Source organism: Pinus tabuliformis, chromosome 6, assembly GCF_031772625.1.
Source record: "Pinus tabuliformis cultivar Carrire ecotype Pingquan chromosome 6, CPIR1, whole genome shotgun sequence".
Taxonomy (NCBI): domain Eukaryota; kingdom Viridiplantae; phylum Streptophyta; class Pinopsida; order Pinales; family Pinaceae; genus Pinus; species Pinus tabuliformis.
Window position 1 is genome coordinate 716,774,607 of NC_142292.1, and position 7,270 is coordinate 716,781,876.

The window sequence follows — 7,270 nt, forward strand, 5'->3', positions numbered from 1 at the left end:
CCCTCTTCTACATTTTCCAAGCAGTTCATGAAAGTATTTTTCCAAGGATTCCAGGAGCAACAAAGTCTAAGCAAGTGTGGGACACCCTCGCAGCCTACCAAGGCATGACAAAAGTGAAGACAACAAAACTACAAATGTTGAAGAGAGATTTTGAGACAATTTGTATGAAAGAGTCTGAGAATGTAGACTCATTTTTTACACATGTAATTGGACTGATACTCAAATTAGGTCTCATGGTGAGACTTGAGGAAAGGAGAATAGTTGAGAAAATTTTGAGAAGCCTGCGAACATGCCATTGTTGTGGCCATAGAAGAGACAAATGATCTCTCACAGTTTTCAGTGGATGAGCTTCATGCATCATTGATTTCTCATGAGCATAGACTAAATAGAGCAACAAGTTCCTCATTAGAGCATGCCTTCAAGACACAAATTTCATTTGGTCAAAATAGAGGCAAAGGAAAATCATATGCTAGAGGAAAAGGAAGAAGCCCACACAGAGGTGGAAGAGGTAGCCCTTCAAGCTCCTATGGAAGGGGCAACAATCAAAGTCCAAGTCAAGGCCCAAGCCAAAATCAAGCACAAGGTCACAGGTATGATAAATCTCAAGTTCAGGTCACGGGTATGATAAATCTCAAGTTCAATGTCATTACTGTAAGAAGTATGGTCATTATACAAATGAATGTAAAAAGAAGCAATATGACATAAGTAACAAACCAAGTGTAAATTTCACAACGGAAAATCAGAACCATGATAGCATGTTTTTAGCTTGTAATGTAGCACAAGAGAAACAAAGTGATGTATGGTATCTAGATTCAGGGTGTAACAACCACATGTTAAGGAACATAGAAATGTTTTCCAATCTAGATGAAAGTGTGAAATCTGAAGTGACATTAGGCGCTGATAGAAAAGCCTTTGTCATGGGAAAATGAGGAGTTAATATTCTAACAAAGAAGGGGGAAAAGAAATACATGTCAGATGTTTATTTTGTCCCTGGTCTGAAGCATAACCTCACAAGCATTGGAGAACTCATGCAAAAGGGGAATAATGTATTTTTCAAAAATGACGAGTGCCCAATTTTGGATAGGCCTCCAAGTAGACCACTGATTTCAAAAGTTCATATGACAAGAAATAGAATGTTTCCCTTAAAGATAAAATCAGATTTGAAGGAAGAAGGTGCACAAACACAAATGTCAATGAATTCACAAGAGGATGAAAGAAAACTTTCAGCTATCACACAAGTAAACTATCAACAGCGGTCAAAGATGAAAATTGGTTATGGCATTTGAGATTTGGTCATCTCAACTTTGGAGGTTTGAAATTGTTACATAGGAAAGGCATGGTGAAGGGATTACCACTTAGAAAAACCAAACAGCATATGTGAAGGATTTATCTTGTGCAAACAACATAGAGATACATTTATAGCATGAAAGTCAATAAGGGAAAAGGCACCTTTGGAGATTGTCCATTTAGATTTATGTGGACCACTGCAGACACCATCAATTGGTGGCAACCATTATTTTTTGACTTTCATAGATGGTTATACAAGGAAGACACGGGTCTACTTCCTAAAACAAAAAAGTGAAGTGCTTCAGCGCTTCCTTCAATACAAAGCTCTTGTTGAAAAGCCATGTGGACACTACATCAAAGTCGTGAGGACTGACATAGGTGGCGAATACATCTCAAATGACTTCCTTTGATTTTGCAGGGAGCATGGAATTCACAAGCAATTTATAACAAGGTATACACCTCAGCAAAATGGTGTTGTGGAAAGGAAGAGTAAGACCATTATGGAAATCGCAAGGAACATGTTGAAGGAAAATCATTTTCCAAATTATTATTGGGATGAAGTTGTCGCTTGTGAAACATATACCATGAATAGGTGTCCAAACAAAAGTGTCAGGAATGTATTTCCTGAAGAGGCATGGAGTGGAAGAAAGCATGGTGTCACTCACATGAGAGTGTTTGGATGTGTCGCATATGCACACGTCCAAGATGAATTGAGGAAGAAGTTGGACAACAAGGGGGAGAAATGCATATTTTTTGGATATAGTGATGAATCCAAGCCACACAAGCTCTACAATCCATCAACCAAGAAGGTCATAATTAACATAGATGTGCATTTTATAGAAGAGGAAACATGGGATGGAAGTTTAGAGAAAAACGTCAATGTCAAAGCATGTATACTACATGAGGACAAAGAGGAATTGACAACAACAAGCAATTCCTCAATAATGACTCACTCTACTCCTATTAAAGCGCAACAAAGCAGGCAACCAGTGACACCATCAACAAATAATAGGACAACGTCCCGCAATCAAAAAAGTTTTCCAAGCATGCCACAAAGCACAACACCAAGTGACATGTCAAGCCCATCTTCTGCAAGCATAAGAAGACCAAAATTCAGAAATTTAAATGAAATTTATGAGCAAGATGAAGTTGATAGTAGTGCTGGTCTGAATTCCTTATTTGCATTATTTTATCATGTAGATGACCCAGTCCATTTTGAATATGCAGTCAAAGAAGAAAAATGGGTTGCGATAATGGAGGAAGAAATAGAAGCAACAAAAAAGAATGACACTTGGGATTTAGTGGACCTTCCACAAGGAAAAGAAGTCATTGGAGTGAAGTGGACCTATAAGACCAAGACCAACATTGAGGGGAAGATTGAAAGGCATAAAGCAAGGCTAGTTGTCAAAGGATAGAAGCAACAACATGGAAGAGATTATGCGGAAATTTGCGCCAATCGCGAGGATGGAGATAGTGCATACAGTGTTGTCAATTGCAGTGCAACATAGACGAAAAGCGTATTAAATTGACTTAAAATTAGCGTTCTTGAATGGAGCGTTGAAAGAGGAGGTTTATGTTGTGCAACCACCTGGTTATAAGTTAGAAGGCCAAGAAGACAAGTTGTACAGGTTGAGGAAAGCTCTTTATGGGCTAAAGCAAGCACCGTGTGCATGGTATAGCAGGATAGATGCTTACTTGTTGGACAATGGCTTCGACAAATGTGATGGTGAGACTACTCTCTACATCAAAGAGAGTGATGGTAAGCTTCTTATTGTTGTTTTATATGTAGATGATTTGATTTTTACAGGAAGTGATGATTTCCTCATTGTTGATTTCAAAGAAGTTATGAAGAGTGAGTTTGAAATCACTGACTTAGGGTTGTTAAGATATTTTTTGGGCATAGAAGTGAAGTAAACAAAAAATGGCATTTTTATTTCTCAAGCAAAGTATGTAGCAGACATTTTGGAGAGGTTTAATATGCCGGAAAACAAGCCTGCAGCTACTCTAACTGTCATGAGGTTGAAGATGAGAAAAGAAGATTACAACAACAATGTCAATCTGACATTATACAAAAGTATGATAGACATCTTGATGTATTTGACCACCATTAGGCTGGATATAATGTATGCAATAAGTTTGGTGTCGAGGTTCATGGAGACACCCAAGGAGACACATTGGCAAGCAACGAAAAGAATTATAAGGTATGACAATGGGACAAAGGAGTATGGTAGTTTGTACGTTGCAACAAGTGATTTTAGGTTGGTTGGTTACACTAACAATGATTAGGCAGGAAGAGTCGATGACAGAAATAGCACAATAGGATATGTTTTTCATTTGGGTTCTGGAACCATTTCATGGGCCTCCAAGAAGTAACCAGTAGTGCCATTGTCAACAGCAGAAGTTGAATATGTTGCCACAACAGTAGCAACGTGTCAAGAAATTTGGATGAGAATGATGTTGAGGGATCTTTGCCATGACCAAGAGGGAACACCAACTATTTTCTGCGACAACACTTCTGCAATTGCATTGTCAAAGAATTTTGTCTTTCACAAGAGGACCAAGCATATTGATGTTAAATATCATTTTATTAGAGAGTTGATTAACAATGGTGAAATTGTGTTACAACATAGTAGGTCACAAGAACAGTTTGCTGATATTTTCACAAAGCCATTGGCACGTGGAAATTTTATTTATCTCAGAGACTCTTTGGGAATTGTTAATAGCGACAGTTTTGATTAAGGAGGGTGTTGTAAAATTAATGCCAACCACCTCGTTAAACACACTGACAACAACCATACTTGTCAGATGGATTTTTGCAAGTTGCAGATTTGTTTGCAGGCTAAAGGATAGAAGGTCTGAGCAGGAGTACAATTTCTCCATTTCACAACACGTTAGACCATTCCTCAACACACATCAAACATTTAAGAACGAATGCAAATTTAATGTAGGGTTGGTAATTAAGTATGGTCAAATATTTACTGGCTAGTAAAATATGTGCTCCGCAACATAGATATGAACAATCACCCATGTGTCTTAATGTTTTGTTCAATCATACATTAATGTGTCAAAAATGTATGTTTTAATATATATATATATATATATATATATATATATATATATATATATATATATATATAAGTCTTTTTGTATGGTAGAGGAGTTGAGAGTGTGTAAGTCTGAGAGGCGGAGAAAATTGTGGAGCCTTGGTTTTAAACTTTCACAGCTAGTTTTACTGCCACTTTGTTTTTTACTCTGTTTTACCGTCAGTACTCTGTCACTACTACACCAAGGGCACTTTTAAGACATTTTTTTAAGACAAAAGATATATTTTGTCTTAAAAAATCACTTTTCATTTTAGTTATTTTACATTAAAATTTAATATCATTTGAATTGTCTTAAATATAAACTTTAAGACAAAAACACTTTCAAACAAAAATATTTTAAGACAAAACTTTATATTTAAGACAAAAATATTTTAAGACAAAAGCAGTTTGAGACAAAAATATTTAAAGACAAAACTTTATATTTAAGAAAAAATAATTTAAGACGAAAATATTTTGAGACAAAACTTTATATTTAAGACAAAAGTAGTTTGAGACAAACATTTAAAGGCAAAACTTTATATTTAAGACAAAAACAATTTGGCAAAAATATCTTAAGAAAAAAATTTATATTTAATACGATGGCCACTTTAGATGAAACCTATTTAATACAATTAACAATTAAAACACAAACATATCAATTTAAGAAAATATTATCTAACAATTGCAAAATTGGCTCTCACAGTGCGCCCTAAGTCTGCCAGCTTGCAGACAAGTACTGTATTGCGCCTATACCAAGGTTGTTATTTAACTTACCATTCACATTATCTTATATAAAGACAACGATTTTTTGGTCTCTTTGTTTTGTGGGGGTAGTCGACTAAGAAAAATGCGATAACTTTTATTGACAAGATTTCTCGGACATCAATTCCTTATGTGTCCCTTTCATACCTACTGGTACGATTAGAGACAACTTGTCTATCATTGCATTCGACACTGCTACATAGAGGGAGATTTTAAGGTAATTTTTTAAGAGAAAAGAAATATTTTGTCTTCAAATTTTCAATATGAGGCGCTAGTAAAAAAAGGTAAAGGTAAAGGATTAGGGTTCCATCTACTAGCGTTCACCAAGTGCTTGGTTTAACATGGTTGTGAAGTGATATTCAACAAAGGAAAAGTGTTCATGAGACACATATTCACGGGACAGGTGAAGCAGATCGAGGTTCATGTGAAGAACTTGTATAAGCTAGATGTGGAAGATTGTGATGCATTAAGCATTAAGGCGGAGAAAGTGCAGGTCGCGATGTTGATGAACTTTAGCACAAAATACTTGGTCATTTGCATCATAGTACCTCGAATATTATACAACAAATAACCATTGGCCTCCTTAAAGGAGCACTTCAGAAGTAGGATGTATGCAAAGGATATACGTTGCGGAAGTACATAAAATCCACATTCCATGACCAGGACAATTAAGAACATGCAATCCTAGAAAGGATCCACTATGATGTTTCTTGACCGTTCTCGACAACCTACACTGTCAGACACAAATATTTTGTCATTTTTATTAATGACTTCTCACAGAAGTGTTGGATCTTCTTCATGTGGAAGAAAGATGAGACATTCTCGAATTTCGTAGAATTCAAGACACTGGTTGAAAAAAGAAGCTAGCAAGAAGGTGAAGGCTTTGTTGTAGCAGCTGCAACAACCTCCAAAATTTTGGCCTGGAATTAAATTTCAGAGCCTACTATGGATATTGTGATTGATCATTCCTTAGTCACTTATTAGTAAGTTGATGATCTCAAGCTCCCCTTTTTAATCTTAAGAGTCGTTCATGCTTTTATCTTTACATAGAATGTGTCATCTTTGGGCATGGGGGTTATCGCTTGTCATGCAAAGGGAGGTTTGTTCTGCTTCAAGGGGAAATATTTATGAGAATGATTTGTCCTCACCACATAGACATGTTTCACACTCATTTCACACACTCTTACACAAGTGTCACATTTATCCTCGCAAAGTCTATCAATGGAGCCGCACTTGCTGTAAGCTGCCACAAAGGTTGTTGCATTAAGCGAAGTATGTATTATATGTTTTGTATGGTCTATGTTGTATCTCTAAGCTTTGAAGTGTGTGATCATAGTCAATTTTTATCATTGTTCACATCAGTTCCACTGATCCCACACTTAGCCAAATTTCGGAGTTTCCTTAGCAACCTAGCCTCATCCAACTTTCTTGAACTATGCACTTCACATATGTAACCCTCAAGCTTTTCCCTTGCCTGTTAGAACTATGCAATGCACAGAAATCCCAACCTCCCTTAGCATTTAAAACTTCGCAGTGGTTTCCTATAATGTCCTTCTCTCAGCCGAAACCCACTATCTCCAGAAACTGCGCAGTTTTGTCCCTTGTCCACCCAGTCTGCCTTACATCCTAAAATTGCATAGATGTGTCCTCCTAGGGCCTCATCCTATAGCAGTGCCTTGCATCCTAAAACTGTGTAAATGTGTCCTCCCAGGGCCTCATCCTGCAACAGTCACTGCCCACTGAAACTACACAATTATGTCTCTCAGGGGCCATGAAGAAAGATGACATGATAGATGACTCTCAAGGAGTTGAGGAGAAAAATAAGCAGACCAAGGAACCCAAGGTATGATAGAATATCGGGACTGCATGAAGACTCCATCTGATGCATAACCCTTTGGAGGCTAGGTATGGAAAACAAAGCACATCTTTTGAAATACACCTCTTACTGTAGCTTAAAAGTTTGCTTATCATTTTCGTATCATTTTGTCTTCAATGACATGCATGGTTGCAAGAACTGAAAGTCATTCCATGTGTTTCCTTTACATGTGTTTCTCCCTTTCACTTGTTTATTACATATCTTAGAAGATGAAGAGTATCACCACTTGTTTATTTAAGCTACGGAGGTTGTGACCAACATG